At 37.1% G+C, this 18,978-nt stretch overlaps 1 pseudogene; it reads right to left on the bottom strand.

The window, feature by feature from the left end:
* Window positions 1–13: 13 nt before the first annotated feature.
* On the bottom strand, window positions 14–18,571 carry LOC113318158 (annotated as a pseudogene).
* Window positions 18,572–18,978: the final 407 nt, after the last annotated feature.

Here is an 18,978-nt window from a genome sequence, read left to right on the forward strand (position 1 = left end):
GGACCTTCCCTGATTAATGTTTTGTAAACTTCTTAAGAACTTCAAAGTAGTCGGGGAAAATTTTCCGGGTACAACCTGGATCTTTAATGGTGACAGGAACATCAGAACAGGCAGCTAGAGAGAATGCCATGGCCATTCCGTGATCATCATAAGTGTCAAGTGTTGTAACATTCAATTTCTCTGGTGGTGTGATCACACAGTAATCAGGGCCTTCCTCCACTGTTGCGCCAAGCTGGACATCACAACAGGAATGCAGAATATATTCATAAATGTGATCAACTAATCAGAACAAAACATTAATATAGTTGGGTCAGTGAAAGAAAACCAACCTTCCTCAATTCAGTGCATATAACAATCATTCTTTCGGTCTCCTTTACTCTCCATCTGTCCACTGACAGAAAAGGGATTGTAATTGTATGATTGTGAAAAAAAGGCTTTTTAATCTCCTTCAGGTGAGTTTGATTTAGTTCAAACACGTCCAAGTAAGGTTAGTTTTGTTAGAGCATAGCTCGGTCGACCTCGCATGCGTTGCTATCTCAAGCATGTTTGTCAATGTTAGTGATCAAAACTATAAGTCTTGATTTCTAGCCTACATAGCTAAGTCTCGGAGTAGGATAGAAAAGTGTAGTTCAGCTCAAGGACTTCATGGCGATTCATCATACAACGATGAAGATCTACTCAAGGAACCGTGGAACTTCATAAACAAAAAGGTATGTGGATACTTGAACTTATCTATCACTCAAAAGTCTATCTCTTCTATCTCCTACTTCTTATGAGACAAAAGTCGTATGCTATATAGACTGGATCATACACATTTAATATTTCGAGCCGAGTATATCTCGCCTATCTATATCTCGAAATCTTGTGTTGGTAAAGCATTTCGCTTTGATCAAGTTTATCTTCACCTAGTGACGAAAGTCATGAAAAGTTTCAATTACTTTGAGAATTGCTCTGACGCTAAACAGTCTGTGAATAACGACTATATAACGTTCTCTGAGAATGTCTCAATGATTGGAATGATAGTTTAGATTTCATAACCATGTATTCCTTAATCCGAAGTTTTCGAACTTTGTTGATTGAGAGAAACCGGAGGAATTGGCTTTGCCAAGTATGCAAACCCATTCCGCGAACTCAGTCCGCGAACCCAGTCCGTGAACTCAGTCCGCAAACTGACAGAAGTTCTTGTACCGAGAATTTCGGCTAGGATTTTCCAAAAAACTCGTTTGCGTGTAAGTGCGCGAACTCAGTCCGCGAACCTAGTCCGCGAACTGGCGAAAGTCTCTTTGCCGAGATTTTCTGCTGAGTTTGGAAAACTCCACCGGTTGTCTTAAGTCCGCGAACTTGTTTGTGAGCTTAAGTGGTTATGATCTAAGATGTGCTCTGAACATGAAACTTAAATTACTAAGGAATGCTTTATACAAACCGTGGCTATAAAGTTCATGAGCCGATTCATCGAATCGAATCATCTTTGTTTCAATTGTGTCTTGTGTAGTTACATAAGATCTCATAGAAATTGATCAACTCCCTAACTAGTTCATTTGAGTGAATTAAACTAGTTATGGTGAATAAGAACAAGGTTAATATGAAATGCTCATATGGTTAACCTTTTGGGTTACTATGTTGAACCAACATACACGTACAAGTTTGGGCATGGTTTTCACAAACCCAGTAAGCGTTTACCCAAGTGTGTGTGACAAGCTAAGTTTTCGATCTAACGGTTGAGAAATATTAGCTTGAATCTGAATCAGGTTTTCATCTAACGGTGAATATGGATTGCTTTGTAACTAAGGAAAAACCCTGATTTGAAGGCTATATAAAGGAAACATCTAGCATTGTGCAAAACTAATCCCCACACGTCTGTGTGATACTAGTGCACTCGCTAGAGTCGATTCTCCTTTAACCTTTGGTCTTCTTCTCTAAAACCATGTTAACGACTTAAAGACTTCATTGGGATTGTGAAGACATACCGATACTACTTTTATCGTAGTTATGTTATTTGATCTTGCATATTCTATCGTACGAGTACAATCTTTGATTGGTTTGAGATCATGAGAGTTCTCTGATAGGAAAGATAAAGAAGTCAAAAACATCTTCGTCTCACTGTTTGTGATTCCTCGACAAACCGCTTGTGTAGTCAGGAAGGATTGTAGAGAGGTGATTGATTAATCTAGGCTGTTCTTCGGGAATATAAGACCGTATTATCAATTGGTTCCTGTTCACCTTGATTTCATATCTTAAGACGGAACAAAACCTAGGGTTTATCTGTGGGAGACAGATTTATCCTTTGATAGACTTTTCTGTGTGAGACAGATTTGTTTATTATCAAGTCTGCGATTTTGGGTTGCAGCAACTCTTGGTTGTGGGTAAGATCAACTAAGGGAATCAAGTGCGCAGTATCCTGCTGGGATCAGAGGCGTAGGAGTACAACTGTACCTTGGATCGGTGGGAGACTGATTTGGGTTCAACTATAGTCCAGTCCGAAGTTAGCTTGGAGTAGGCTAGTGTCTGTAGCGGCTTAATACAGTGCGTATTCAATCTGGACTAGGTCCCGGGAGTTTTCTGCATTTACGGTTTCCTCGTTAACAAAACTTCTGGTGTCTGTGTTATTTCTTTTCCGCATTATATTTTATATAATTGAAATAATACAGGTTGTGCGTTCGTGATCATCAATTGGAAATCCAACCTTTGGTTGTTGATTGATATTGATTGATCCTTGGACATTGGTCTTTAGTACCGTCCAAGTTATTCCTTGTATTTGATAAAGACTCGTTATTGATTTTATCTTGAGTAAAAATCAAATCAAGAGAGAGATATTAACTCCTTGAGATACTTTTATCTAGATTGAGTCTGACCTCTAGTTGATTCTCTAGCAAAGTATTTCGGAGTTAGTCCATACAGATTGCTAAGAGAAATATTGGGTGGTGTTGTTAGACCCCCCGCTTTTTCAATTGGTATCAGAGCAGGCAAACACGTTAAAGACCTTATAAGTCTGTGTTTGTGGCAATCTGAGTTTGTGGACAGAATCTCATACGCATACCAAAATGCCTCCTAAAGCTGTCAACTTTGTCAAGTGTCTCGGAAATATCTCAAAGGATCACTCCTTAGTTGATTCTTCCGAATCCCGAGGTAGGAAGACTGTCTCATCTTGTGTCAGCCACTCTTTCTCCAATAAGACATTGGACATAATGGCTAAAGCTGAATTGGAGCTCACCAGAATTACAAAAAATTCTACAGAGTTTGTTGATCTCAAGGATCATGTATAACTCATTGATGAATTCGAGAGGTCTATTGATCGTGAACAAGTACTCTACAACATTATAGGGTCGTTCTCTAAGGAAATTGAGAAACTTCTTCAAGAAAACAATCTACAGCATGAAAAGATTTGTGATCTTGAAAAGCTGGTTAAAGAAGGCTCAATTAGAGAAAATTGTTTGATCAAGACGCATTCATCTGATCTAGACAGACTTCGTGTTGATAAATAGAAACTTGAAGCATCACTTGCTCTAGCCCATGGACAGTATAAATCCTTAGAAAAGGAAAACTCTTCCTTAAGAAGAAATTATTCTGCACAAACTAATTTTCATGAGTTACTGTACAGAATGAAATTATCTCCAGATGAAGGTTGTGTCAAGAAAAGTTTTCATAACTTACAATCTTCCCCGGTGGATATGAAGTTTAATTAAGTACCAGTTGTTGCTTCTCCTCCACGAATCTGTACCTTCTGTGCAAAAGGAAATCACTATGTTATCCATTGTTTTGCCAGAAAGAAACGTGTTTCTGAACTTCACAAATTGCTTCTTTCTACTGTCAATGGAGTAAATAGTCGGACGACTGCTACAGTGAAGGTCCCTTTCACAGGAAACCATGCATCTCATAAAAATGAACTCTCTCCTAGAAATCATTACAGGACATTTGTAAATTCTCGTGCTACCAATGAAAGTATGTCATGTGCTTATAAAAACAAATCTGATAAATCTAAGTCTAGTGTGTGGAGTCCAACTTCGAAAAATCCCCTAGAACCTATTTCTAGAGGTCCTAGACTTTGTTATCAGAAAGTTTCCTCACCTGTGATTCCCAGAAGGACTTTGAGACGTTCTCTCGTTTCTAGAAACTGCCAAGGAAGGACAAGAAATGCTAAATTCAGATATCTTGGAGGAAATAATTGTTATTCTCTCAGAACCTATGGTGAGACTATGTCTCCCTCTGCTACCTAATAACATAAAATCTATTCTTGTGTCTAACTTGAGAGATACAAGAATGAGGATTTGTGAGATGCTCAAGTATTGTGCTGTTTTTCCCCAGTTTGTATATCTTATGATGTTTTGTTATTAGTACTTGTTTCTTTTGTCACTATGATCGTTTGGAGATAGAGAATCTTTAAAAGCAACATGGTATGCAATTTTCCTATTTTGGGCCATTTATTCTTTGGCTGTCCCACGAACGTCCATGTCTCCTCAAGAAACTTTAGGGTTTCCATCTAGGGTACTCACGAACATATATAAGTCTTATATGTGGTTCTTTATTCTTCTGAAAGGAACTCCATGGAATCTGTTCCCAAAGATGAAGTTAACCCTATGGTTGAGGATGATGACAAAGGAAGTGATTCTGGTCAAGAGTTTATACGGAAGAAGATGCTTGAAAGAAAAGAGTATAACACTTGGATTGGTGAATCTGTCAAGGATCTGATTCGTACTCAGAATGAAGTTAAGATTGAACTGGCTAACCTTCAATTGCAGATAAACCAGTTTTTTGATGGACAAGCGAAAATCCTTGGTACTCAGAATATCTTGATTATAAATCAGAAGAAAGTTATTCTTGATTGTGCAAAGGCTCGTCATTATGCTCGCACCATTGATCGGAAAGTCAACGCTCTAACTTTTGAACATGGTGTCTCTACGGTCAACAAGGTCAAGGATATCAGTGACTCCTACTTTGATGGACCATTTCATAGGTATGAAATCATCAAGGAAAACTAAGTTTTTTATGCCTAGTATGTCTTCTCTTTGTATTAGTTGGAAGAATAACTAGTGCCGTGAATAGCGATGATTGTGACTACAGATAGCTATTTTTGTTTTCATCTTCTTATGTTATTTTTTAGGTTTATTGGTATTAAATTCTAAAAATAGTTGGAGAATGATGTTATTGCAGTATTGATCATTATGATTTTGTGATATTGCAATTTGATTATGGGATATGTATTGTTTGCGTCCGTGAACTTGAAGGTCCCACATGCTGTCAAAAGTAAAGTCGTTCATGAATTGGTATTCGTATTAATGAAAGGACGAATGGACTTTTGACAATTACAAAAGTTATACCTATGCAGTCATGTATTTGATGGAAAATAGGATAAAATCTTTTGTTTGACAAGGATAAAGTCTATTATGTCATTATGATGGAAAGTAGAATAGATCCTTGTATGTTATCCACGGTATTGATCTTCATTGATCCATTTTGTTATGTTTTACCATGAAGGCTCCATTGTGTGTATTATGTTGAGCACGATACAACTAAGTCGATTATTCTTATTGGCTTTGTTGGTTGTTCCATAAGATGCTATATGTTGAGCATTATGAACTAAATTAATCATCTTGGTTGGTTATTTAGTTATTTGCTTCGAAAGTATTCTTTTGTCGAGCAAATCCTTTGAAAATTAAATTTATTACTTTTCTGATTAGTTTGGGTGTTTGTATTCCAATTAGATTAATTATAAGTTCTCTTGTAATTAGTCTACTTGAGTTTTCATATATTCCACAAGTTCTTGTGTTGAGTATATGAACGACTATACTAATTGTTAGATCATAGCTCGGTCAACCTCGCATGCGTTGCTATCTCAAGCATGTTTGTCAATGTTAGTGATCAAAACTATAAGTCTTGATTTCTAGCCTACATAGATAAGTCTCGGACTAGGATAGAAAAATGTAGTTGAGCTCAAGGACTTCATGGCGATTCATCATACAACGACGAAGATCTATACAAAGAATCGTTGAACTTCATAAACAAAAAGGTATGTGGAGACTTGAACTTATCTATCACTCAAAAGTTTAACTCTTCTATCTCCTACTTCTTATGAGACAAAAGTTGTATGCTATATAGACTAGATCATACACATTTGACATTTCGAGCCGAGCATTCATTGCTTATCTTTTATCTAGAAATCGTGTGTTGGTAAAGCGTTTCACTTTGATCAAGTTTATCTTCACCTAGTGACGAAAGTCATGAAAAGTTTCAATCACTTTGAGAATTGCTCTGACGTGAATCGGTCTATGAATAACGACTACATATCATCCTCTGAGAATGTCTCAATGATTGAAATGAGAGTTTAGATTACATAACCATGTATTCTTTGAACCGAAGTTTTCGAACATTGTTGATCAAGAGAAATCGGGAGGATTGTGGAATTGGCTTGCCAAGTACGCGAACCCAATCCACAGAGTCAGTCCGCGAACCGTCGGAAGTTCTCGATCGAGAATTTCTGCTGGATTTTCTAAAATTCGTTTGTGTGCTAAGTCCGCGAACCCAGTCCGCGAACTGGCGGAAGTTCTCTATCCGAGAATTTCTGCTGAGTTTGGAAAACTCAACCGATTAACTTAAGTCCGCGAACTTGTTTGTGAACTTAAGAGGTTATGATCTAAAGATGTGCTCTGAATATGAAACATTAAATTACTAAGGAATGCTTTATGCAAACCGTGACTATAATTTTCATGAGCCGATTCAATCAAATAGAATCATCTTTGTTTCAATTGTGTCTTGTGTAGTTACATAAGATCTCATAGCAATTGAACAACTCTTTAACTAGTTCATTAGAGTCAATTGAACTAGTTATGGTGAAGAAGAACAAGGTTAATATGAAATGCTCATATGGTTAACCTTTTGGGTTACTATGTTGAACCAACATACATGTACACGTTTGGGCATGGTTTTCACGAACCCAGTAAACGTCTACCCAAGTGTGTGTGACAAGCTAAGTTTTCGATCTAACGGTTGAGAAATATTAGCTTGAATCTAAATCAGGTTTTCATCTAACGGTGAATAAGGATTGCTTTGTAACTAAGGCAAAACCTTGATTTGAAGGCTATATAAAGGAGACATCTAGCATTGTGCAATACTAATCTCCACACGTCTGTGTGCTACTAGTGCGCCCGCTAGAGTCGATCTCCATTAACCTTTGATTTTTCTTCTCTAAAATCAGGTTAACGATTTAAAGACTTCATTGGGATTGTGAAGCCAGACCGATACTACTTTATCGTAGTTGTGTGATATGATATTGCATATTCTATCGTACGAGTACAATCGATTGATTGGCTTGAGATCGTGAGAGTTCTCCGATAGAAAAGATAAAGAAGTCACAAACATCTTCGTCTCACTGTTTGTGATTCCTTGACAATCCGCTTGTGTTGTCAGGAAGGATTGTAGAGAGGTGATTGATTAATCTAGGTTGTTCTTCGGGAATATAAGACCGGATTACCAATTGGTTCCTGTTCACCTTGACTTTATATCAAACTACAGAACAAAACCTAGGGTTTATCTGTGGGAGACAGATTTATCCTTTGATAGACTTTTTTGTGTGAGACAGATCTGTTTATTATCAAGTCTGTGATTTTGGGTTACAACAACTCTTGGTTGTGGGTGAGATCAGCTAAGGGAATCAAGTGCGCAGTATCCTGCTGGGATCAGAGGCGTAGGAGTACAACTGTACCTTGGATCGGTGGGAGACTGATTGGGGTTCAACAATAGTCCAGTCCGAAGTTAGTTTGCAGTAGGCTAGTGTCTGTAGCGGCTTAATACAATGTGTATTCAATCTGGAATAGTTCCCGGGGTTTTTCTGCATTTGTGGTTTCCTCGTTAACAAAATTTCTGGTGTCTGTGTTATTTCTTTTCCGCATTATATTTTATATAATTGAAATAATACAGGTTGTGCGTTCATGATCATCAATTGAAAATCCAACCTTTGGTTGTTGATTGATATTGATTGATCCTTGGACATTGGTCTTTGGTACCGTCCAAGTATTCCTTGTATTTGATAAAGACTCGTTATTGATTTTAGCTTGAGTAAAAATCAAATCAAGAGAGAGATATTAACTCCTTGAGATACTTTTATCTGGATTGAGTCTGACTGTCTAGTTGATTCTTTAGCAAATTATTTCGGAGTTAGTCCATACAGATTGCTAAGCGAAATATTGGGTGGTGTTGTTAGACCCTCGCCTTTTCAATTGGTATCAGAGCAGACAAACACGTTTAAGACCTAACAAGTCCGTGTTTGTAGCGATCTGACTCTATGGATAGAGGTGCTATCTCTATTAACGTACCACCAGTATTCGATGGCTCCAATTACTTATGGTGGAAAATTTTTATGCAAGATTTTCTTCAATCGCGTGATTTTCAATCATAGGTATATGTGGTGAATGGTTATGATGCGCCCGTTATTGCAGCTAGAGACAGAATTGTTCCCCAGAATATTGGTGAATATAATGCTGCAGAGATTCTTGCTGCAAAGCAGAATTCTGAAGGGTTAAATGCTATCATACATGCCATTGCCCTAAGTTTTCAATACCATGTGTCTAATTGCACTAGGTCTAAAGATGCTTGGGATATCTTAGAAACCGTATTTGAAGGAAACTCCAGTGAAAAGGAATCTAGGCTTTAAAACCTTAATTCCGATTGGGAGAACCTTCGTATGGCAGATGAAGAAACATTTGATGAGTTTAATCACAAAGTGTCTGAAATTGTTAATGCATCTTTCGCATTGGGTAAGACTATTCCTGAAAAGTACATTGTGATGAAAATTCTCAGATCGCTGCCATCTAGATACGAGTCTAAGAAGCATGCCATCGTTGAGGGAATAACCTCAATAATCTTTCCAGAAACACCTTGGTTGGGAAGCTAAAGATCTTTGACCATGAGCATATCCAAGTCGGTAAGGATGTTGCCTTTAAAAAAGAAAGAGCACTAAATTACTTGCCAAAGGTAAAAGTGTTCATGTCTCTGAGGATGATCAGTCTGAGAATGATTTTTCAGATGAAGACCTTGACAAGTCGGTCTCCTTGATCACAAGACAGTTTAGGGATCTTCTGTTGAAGAGAAGTAAACGGTTTTCAAGAGACAAACCTAGGTCATCAGACAAACCTCACGGTCGCGTACCTCCTAAAAACAGGATGCTGCTGAGGACATGCCTCAGTGCTTTAAGTGTAAGGGTTTTGGCCATTTTGCTAACGAATCCCAAATCGTAGAAAATACACTGGGAACAAAGGTCTAGCTGTAACACTTGATGAAATGTCTGAAACCTATGATTCCGATGAAGATAGGAAATCAAGTGTAGGGCTCCTTGGTGAAAACATCGATTTTGATACTTGTAGCAATACATATATCAACCTCAATGGGTTCGGAGAAGAAGGAAACCCAATCAAGCTGGAAGATTCTCTAACTGGAAACCCTGTCAGTAATGTTTCAGGATCTACTGTATGTCTAGCTGCTTGCACATCTCAGATGCCTGAATACTATCCAAGTTTGACGTGCTCGTTTTGTTCGATGAAGGGACACGAACTATCAAGGTGTTACAAGTACAAGCACCAAATAAGGCACGCCAGCAAACTTCAACGAAGAGCAGATCGATTAGCAAGGAAGCTGAAACTTGCTCAGAAGACCGCCGAGGTATGTAGGATCTTATCTTCGTCTAAGAAGTTGGTTTCCAGGGATAGAGTAAGACCATTTGAAAAGAAAGTATGGTCGAATCGTTTTGATAGACAGAAGTCTGAAGATTCCTCCCTTGAGGAAAAAGATGGACAAATCGTTGTTCATCGCAACACAACTTGATTGTGTTGTTGGGAAAATCTTGTCTCATGTGCCTGATCGAAAAGAGACAAGATTGAGTGCTGATTCAGGCTTCAGTAAAGTTTTTCCTTCTTTTCTTAGATTTGTTATTTTCTGTCTATCAAATAAAATAAAGGGTTATTATCGACAATTCTACTCCATATAGGGTTTTAGAGTTGGACTTATACGAACCTGTCAATAGGTTTCGAACCCTACATTCCTTTTTCCTTTTTGACATCCTATATAAGATTGCTTGTTGAGTTAAGTGATTCAATCACACAAATGCAGTTGTTTATAACTGTTCTCAAAGCACCATGTCAGATAGAAAGGATGTCAACATGACTGTTAAATCTTCAATCAAGGAAAAAGAAAAATCTCCTGTTTCTAAGTCCCTGAAAAGAAAAAGAAGGAATTCAAGAAATCCCAGGGATGTGCCTTCTAACTCTCAGAAGTTTTCCGATGTTCTTGATGAGTTGAAGGAAGTAAGAAAGGATATTCGTGAAATAAAGGCTTTTGTGTCAAAGTCCTTAGAAATTCAGAGAGCCCTGGTACGACATAATCAGCCAATACAGTTCGTTGATATAAACTCCTATCTTCGCGAACCGTATGTTCCAATGGATGTTGACAACAAGGAGTTCGGGAATGATGCTGAATTTCTCAAAGGCATTGTCGCCCAGGATGTCTTCTTTTTGGATTAGTTGGAAGAATAACTAGTGCGTTGAATAGCGATGATTGTGACTACACATAGTTATTTTTGTTTTCATCTTCTTGTGTTATTTTTTAGGTTTATTGATATTAAATTCTAAAAATATTTGGAGGATGATGTTTATTGCAGTATTTTAATGGTTTGTGATATTGCAATATTTTTATGGGATATGTATTGTTTACGTCCGTAAACTTGAAGGTCCCATATTGCAGTCAAAAGTAAAGTCGTTCATGAATCAGTATTCGTATCGATGAAAGGACGAATGGACTTTTGACATATACAAAAGTTATGCCTATGCAATCATGTATTTGATGGAAAATAGGATAAAATCTTTTGTTCAACAAGGATAAAGTCTATTATGTCGTTATGATGGAAAATATAATAGATCCTTGTATGTTATCCACGGTATTGATCTTCATTGATCCATTTTATTATGTTTTGTCGTGAAGGCTCCATTATGTGTCTTATGTACAACACCTTAAAACTAAGTCGATTTACCTTGGCTTTGTTGGTTGTTCCATAAGATGTTATATGTCGAGCATTAGGAACTAAATTAATCAACTAGTTTAGTTATTTAGTTAGTACTCCATAAGTCTTCTTTCTTATGTTGAGTACATGTACGGTTAAGGTTGTCATATTCTATGATGAACTTAGTCGGGGTTCCATAAGTTCTCTTATGTTGAGCCCATAATAATTAAATTAGTTACTTCGGTGATTATTTTGGTTATTTCTATTCCAATTAGATTAATTATAGGTTCTCTTGTAATTAATCTAGTTGAGTTTTCATATATTTCACAAGTTCTTGTGTTGTATGAAAGGCTACACTATCATGTTCTTTGGTTAATGTAGTCATATATTCCATAAGGTTTTCCTTATGTTGAGTATTTGAACGGTTAAGTTAGTCATCTCCGTGTGATTGACTTAGTCGTAGCTCCGTGAGTTTACTTATGTTGAGCACTTTCAATTAAATTGATCACTTTTGTGGTTTGATTTAGTTGCGTATTCCAATTGAATTAATCACGGGTTTACTTGTGGTTAATTTGGTTGAGCTTTGGATATAGAAAATCATTCCTATGGTTTTTGGTGTCCAATAAAAAATCCCTCTTTTCTTTCGAAATTAAGGTCGCTCTTGTTGTTCTTTCGGGAATGACATAAAATGGGGGAGAGTTCTTTTGAACTTGTGCTTAATGGTAATATCTTGCGGGGAGTGCGGCTGTGGAATTTTATAGGGGTTATCTTGTATCTTAAAACTCCTTAATGAATGTTGTTAGCTTCGGCTATTAGATTACATCTAAATTAAGTTGGTATGTATTTTTCTTTTGGTCATGAAATGTCTCTTGTGGAAATTTAATTATGATCCCATTCTTGTACCTTTGCCAATTTTATTGACAAAAAGGGGGAGAAATATTGTAGTTCACACTACAAATACATATGGTTTTCGGATCATTGTGTAAGGGGGAGTGGTTTCCATGATCGAGATGGAGTATTGACTAAGGGGGAGTGATGAAAAAGCGGGGGTAACAACACCACACAATATTTGGATTAGCAATCTGTATGGACTTACTCCGAAACACTTTGCTAGAGAATCAACTAGACAGTCAGACTCAATCTAGATATAAAGTATCTAAAGGAGTTATTATCTCAATCTCTCGATTTGATCTTTACTCAAGCAAATAAAAATATGCGAGTCTTTATCAAAAAGAGATAACTTGGACGGTACCAAAGACCAATGTCCAAGGATCAATCAACTACAATCAACAACCAAAGGTTGGATTATAGAAGTTGATGATCACGAACGCACGACCTGTATTATTTCAATTATATAAAATATAATACGGAAAAGAAATAACACAGACACCAGAAGTTTTGTTAACGAGGAAACCGCAAATGCAAAAAAAAACCGGGACCTAGTCCAGATTGAATACACACTGTATTAAGCCGCTACAACATTAGCCTACTGCAAACTAACTTCGGACTGGACTATAGTTGAATCCATATCAATCTCCCACCGTTAGGCAAGATAAACCCTAGGTTTTGTTCCGTTTTAAGATATGAAATCAAGGTGAACAAGAACCAATTGATAATACGGTCTTATATTCCCGAAGAACAACCTAGATTAATCAATAACCTCTCTACAATCCTTCCTGACTACACAAGCGGATTGTCGAGGAATCACAAACAGTGAGACGAAGATGTTTGTGACTTCTTTATCTTGCCTATCGGAGAACTCTCACGATCTCAAGCCAATCAATCGATTGTACTCATACGATAGAAGATGCAAGATCAGATCACACAACTACGATAAAGTAGTATCGGTCTGGCTTCACAATCCCAATGAAGTTTTTAAGTCGTTAACCTGATTTTAGAGAAGAAAATCAACGGTTGATGGAGATCGACTCTAGCGGGCGCACTAGTAGCACACAGACGTGTGGGGATTAGTTTTGCACAATGCTAGACGTCTCCTTTATATAGCCTTCAAATCAGGGGTTTTCCTTAGTTACAAAGCAATCCATATTCACCGTTAGATGAAAACCTGATTTAGATTCAAGCTAATATTTCTCAACCGTTAGATCGAAAACTTAACTTGTCACACATACTTGGGTAAACGTTTACTGAGTTCGTGAAAACCATGCCCAAGCGTGTACGTGTATGTTGGTTCAACATAGTAACCCAAAAGGTTAACCATATGAGCATTTCATATTAACCTTGTTCTTCTTCACCATAACTATTTCAATTGACTCAAATGAACTAGTTACAGAGTTGTTCAATTGCTATGAGATCTTACGTAACTACACAAGACACAATTGAAGCAAATATGATTCGATTCGATTGAATCGACTCATGAACATTATAGCCACAGTTTGCATAAAGCATTCCTTAGTAATTTAATATTTCATGTTCATAGCACATCTTTAGATCATAACCTCTTAAGTTCACAAATGGAGAAACCCCGGAACCAGTTTGCGAACTGGCGGAAGTTCTCTATCCGAGAATTTCTGCTGAGTTTGGAAAACTCAACCGATTAACTTAAGTCCGCGAACTTGTTTGTGAACTTAAGAGGTTATGATCTAAAGATGTGCTCTGAACATGAAACATTAAATTACTAAGGAATGCTTTATGCAAACCTTGGATATAAAGTTCATCAGCCGATTCATCGAATCGAATCATCTTTGTTTCAATTGTGTCTTGTGTAGTTACATAAGATCTCATAACAATTGAAGAACTCTATAACTAGTTCATTTGAGTCAATTGAACTAGTTATGGTGAAGAAGAACAAGGTTAATATGAAATTCTCATATGGTTAACCTTTTGGGTTACTATGTTGAACCAACATACACGTACACATTTGGGCATGGTTTTCACAAACCCAGTAAACATCTACCCAAGTGTGTGTGACAAGCTAAGTTTTCGATCTAACGGTTGAGAAATATTAGCTTGAATCTAAATCAGGTTTTCATCTAACGGTGAATATGGATTGCTTTGTAACTAAGGCAAAACCCTGATTTTGAAGGCTATATAAAGGAGACGTCTAGCATTGTGCAACACTAATCCCCACACGTCTGTGTGATACTAGTGCGCTCGCTAGAGTCGATTCTACTTTAACCTTTGGTTTTCTTCTCTAAAACCAGGTTAACGACTTAAAGACTTCATTGGGATTGTGAAGCCATACCGATACTACTTTTATCGTAGTTGTGTGATCTGATCTTGCGTCTTCTATCTTACGAGTACAATCTTTGATTGGCTTGAGATCATGAGAGTTCTCCGATAGGCAAGATAAATAAGTCACAAACATCTTCGTCTCACTGTTTTTGATTCCTCGACAAACCGCTTGTGTAGTCAGGAAGGATTGTAGAGAGGTGATTGATTAATCTAGGCTCTTCTTAGGGAATATAAGACCGAATTATCAATTGGTTCATGTTCACCTTGATTTAATATCTTAAGACGGAACAAAACCTAGGGTTTATCTGTGGGAGACATATTTATCCTTTGATAGACTTTTCTGTGTGAGACAGATTTGTTTATTACCGAGTCTGCGATTTTGGGTTGCAACAACTCTTGGTTGTGGGTGAGATCAGCTAAGGGAATCAAGTGAGCAGTATCATGCTGGGATCAGAGGCGTAGGTGTACAACTGTACCTTGGATCGGTGGGAAACTGATTGGGGTTCAACTATAGTCCAGTCCAAAGTTAACTTGGAGTAGGCTAATGTCTGTAGCGGCTTAATACAGTGTGTATTCAATATGGACTAGGTCCCGGGGTTTTTATGCATTTGTCGTTTCCTCGTTAGCAAAACTTCTGGTGTCTGTGTTATTTCCTTTTCGCATTATATTGTATATAACTGAAATAATACAGGTTGTGCGTTCGTGATCATCAGTTGGAAATCCAACCTTTGGTTGTTGATTGATATTGATTGATCCTTGGACATTGGTCTTTGGTACCGTCCAAGTTATTCCTTGTATTTGATAAAGACTCGCTATTGATTTTAGCTTGAGTAAAAATCAAATCAAGAGAGAGATATCAACTCCTTGAGATACTTTTATCTAGATTGAGTCTGACTGTCTAGTTGATTCTCTAGCAAAGTATTTCGGAGTTAGTCCATACAGATTGCTAAGCGAAATATTGGGTGGTGTTATTAGACCCCCGCTTTTTCAAGTTTCTACTTTCCAAGCAATTTCTCTAGGCTATCTGAATCACCATAACCTAAGACTCACCGTCTCTTATGGCTTTTGGGCCATCAGCAAAAAGTGCAACCACAGCAAGAGTCATGGCAACATCAGGAATTTTGTTCATATTGACATCAACTGCGCGCAAGTGTTTCTTTCCAGAAGGATCTCTGGGTGGTCCTTTGACAGTAACACTGTTTTCTGTCCAAGTAACTTTAGCTCCCATTTTCTCAAGAACCTCGGCAAATCTTACATCACCCTGAGCAGGAAAGAGATGCAAAAAAAATGTACAGTGAGACGAAGTGATGATAAAAAAAAAATGAGTAGAGGAATCAGGGTTTCTAAACCAGATACAAAGATCACATATGAAGTAGAAATGAAACCCGCAAACTGCTTGTTCCACAGCCTTCAACGGTGACGGTCCCACCAGTGATTTCCGCACCTGCAAGGAAGTAACTGGCACTCGATGCATCCCCTTCTACATAAGCCTTTCATGGAGACCTGTTGAGATATTTTGTTTATTGCATTTTATCAGTTTCGGCAAAAAGGGTTCTGGTGCTCTCTACATAATAGTAAGATTATTATTTTTTTGGATAGAAATCTGAATATAGGGTTGTGAGTTCTTATTGGACAAACATACATACTTTTGACCACCTTTCACTTAGAATCTGTCCCAGCTATCACTGTGTTCCACACTGACTCCAAAACGTTCCATCAATTTCAAGTTCATCTCAACATAAGGAACCGAAATAAGTATATCAATCATCCCAATCTCCACATATCCTAAATCCATGGGAGGTTCCATGAGCAAGGCAGTTAAGTACTGATTACTAATAGATCCAGAGAGTTTCACCTACAACAAGAAGCACATATATTTGGAATCAACAATTATAACACTTCAAGCAGAGCTACAAATGGTATGATGCAGGTCTGTGACTATAGGATATCTAGTACCACTAAGTGAGCAATTAAGATCTATCAGAAAATTCAAGTTTTCTTATATGTAAGCATAAAAGTACATAAACTGCCTCAAAGAGAAACTTAGATGTCAGATAATAACTATATCTACAGGATAAAAATTTGAAGCAAAACATGATAATTTCCGATGCTGCAAATGGCTCAAAATAAACCCAAGTGAACTCAAAGCCTGCATTGAAACTTCAAAAACATATAGATTTTAGAGTTATAGCAAACAACAGAAGTAACTATTCTTATCAGAAAAATTTACTGATCTGATGGAAGACACTTTGGAAACTAACCCTTTCACTTGAATATCGACGTTCATTACCTTGTGGCACTGGTTATTCAATGTTTTTTGGTGTATAGTTGGCCAAACCCGCATGTAAAGTGTAAACTAACCCTTTCACTGATAGATGATTTCATTCTTCAGTCTAGTTCATGCATGAAATGAATATAAACATGATAAATTAGCTTTTCCCCATCTCTATCGCTTGATCCATATTGGAACCAAATTAAATACAAGAGTAAAACAACCTCACTTTTCCTCTAGGAAGCTCTCCATTTGCATTAACACAAATAGGGGGACAATCAGTGCCCTTCGTACAATCAACATCTGCACCAAGCTGCTTTAGACCCACAACCAAATCCATGATTGGTGTCTCTCTCATACGTGGGACTCCATCAAGTATGTAACTGAATTCGTTTAAGTAAAACAAAGACTTCTGCTTGAAAGGAATAAAACATAAATCTAGAGTAGCAATAAGATTATCCCTTTGGCTTGAGATAGGAATATGAATATCTGTTGCCAGGAATAACCTGTTTCCCAATCAATGTGCCAAGAACAGATTGTCTCTACACAATTATGTTTGCAAGTTATAAAGCATAGATAAAAGTAGTACCAGCCATTTCCACCAGCAACGGCAACTGCAGCAGTCAATAGGCGCATAGCAGTACCAGCATTTCCCAAGAATAGTTCAATATCCTTTTTTGCTACATTTCCAACAGGAAACTTCCCGTTGCAACCTTCCACAGTTGCTCTTTTATTCTCTTTGTCTTCTTTGACACCTAACCCAAGGGTTTCCAAAGCACGAAGCATGTAATGGATATCATCACTATCTAACAAGTTGTCTACCACAGTAGTTCCCTGTTGATAATCACAACGCTAATTTAATATCTCCGTATGATTATTTATGATAAAAGCAAAAACTGCATCAACAGAAATGTAAATGTAGAAAATCAGAAAATAAGTATTGACCCGAAAACTATGGAAAGACATTGATCTTTTATACATGTGATGTTCGAATCCATGTAACCAAAGGTAATGCAATATGATTTCATTTCTCGCAATAGTAATGTACGGATACGTATAACCCAAAGGCAGTGTAATACTATTCAACATATAGTATGATCTGTTATAAAGGTAATGTACGAGTCCATATGTCCCAAGGTAGTACAATTGACTTACGAATCCATATTGATCTTAATTATCTATATCTATATGGAAAGCGAAGTATTCATTATGAAAACCAAAGGTGATACACTGCACTAGGACATTCTTCGCTACATACTTTGGTCTGTCCATAGAGCCACAATCTAAGTCGACTACTTTCTTATTCATTGGATGACGTAGGAGGCCCTCTTCTGCTGACTAAAAGTGATTCATGTCAGTCACACAAAAAGTGTCCCTAAGCAAGAAGTAACAATTTCATAGAACATAGTTCCACTTCACTGCGTGTCAGTTAGAATTAGGTCATAACTTACACCTGCACCCACAATGGCAGCAATTACTAGTTACATAACTTGTCCTTATAATGCCCATTACTCGAAAAATAGCATAAAGAATCACACACAACATTGCTTCATTTCCCATCAAATTCTTTTCTAGACGTACCAAAGATATCAAACAAAACAATCTCTACATAATTTGAATTGATCAACCAAAACTGGTAATCCACAAGATTAACTTACACTATTAGATTAAAATGAACAATTTCATAACCCATACATTGATCTACTCATAACAAAATAAACAAAATTTACAACCCTAAACCCAGATCAAGTACCAAATTCATACTTATATCATCTCTCAGATCCAAGACACAACCAATTCATCAATACAATTATAAAATCAAAATTGCAAACAGAATTAAATAACAGTGACGTAGTAAATCTATTTACCTCAGATAGAGTTGCTAATACAAGGATCCGATTAGAAAAAGATTTAGAACCAGGGAGTTTAACAACACCAGAGATTTTATTAATTGGCTGTAATAGAATCTCTGGTAAAAAAGATGTTTTCTCTTTAGTAGCAGCAGCAACAGCAGATACCCTAAATGGTGATGAAACCTTCACTGAATTCATCGAATCAAACACATTTCTTTGATACTTTAATTTACCAAAACTACCCAATTTATTTAATTCTGATCCTAACCAAACTGAAAAAATGGTACTAGGTTTATGTGTTTTAGAAAGATCTTTACTACAAAAACCCTGTAAACCCTTACTGATGTTGCTAACTTGCGGCTGCGCCATTTCCTGGATTTGTGATGATGATGAAGAAGAATATGGGGAAGTTGGTATTGGTTTTGGTTATCTTCTTCTTCTTCTACGGAATAAAGAAGTAAGTAGCTTTTACCTACCAAATACCAATAACTTGATTTTTAAAAGAGGAGGAGAGGGCGCACGTTAAACTCAATAGCATCCATTTTTGTCTGGATGTCTAATATCTCACCTACCCTCAAAATCTTATTAAAAGATAAAACAGATACATGCCATAATTCTTTTCTTACATAGAGCTGCCAATTTGGAAAAATCACGTAGATTTTGGAAAAATAATCACCTCT

The sequence above is a fragment of the Papaver somniferum genome, chromosome 10, assembly GCF_003573695.1.
Source record: "Papaver somniferum cultivar HN1 chromosome 10, ASM357369v1, whole genome shotgun sequence".
NCBI classification, from domain to species: Eukaryota; Viridiplantae; Streptophyta; class Magnoliopsida; order Ranunculales; family Papaveraceae; genus Papaver; species Papaver somniferum.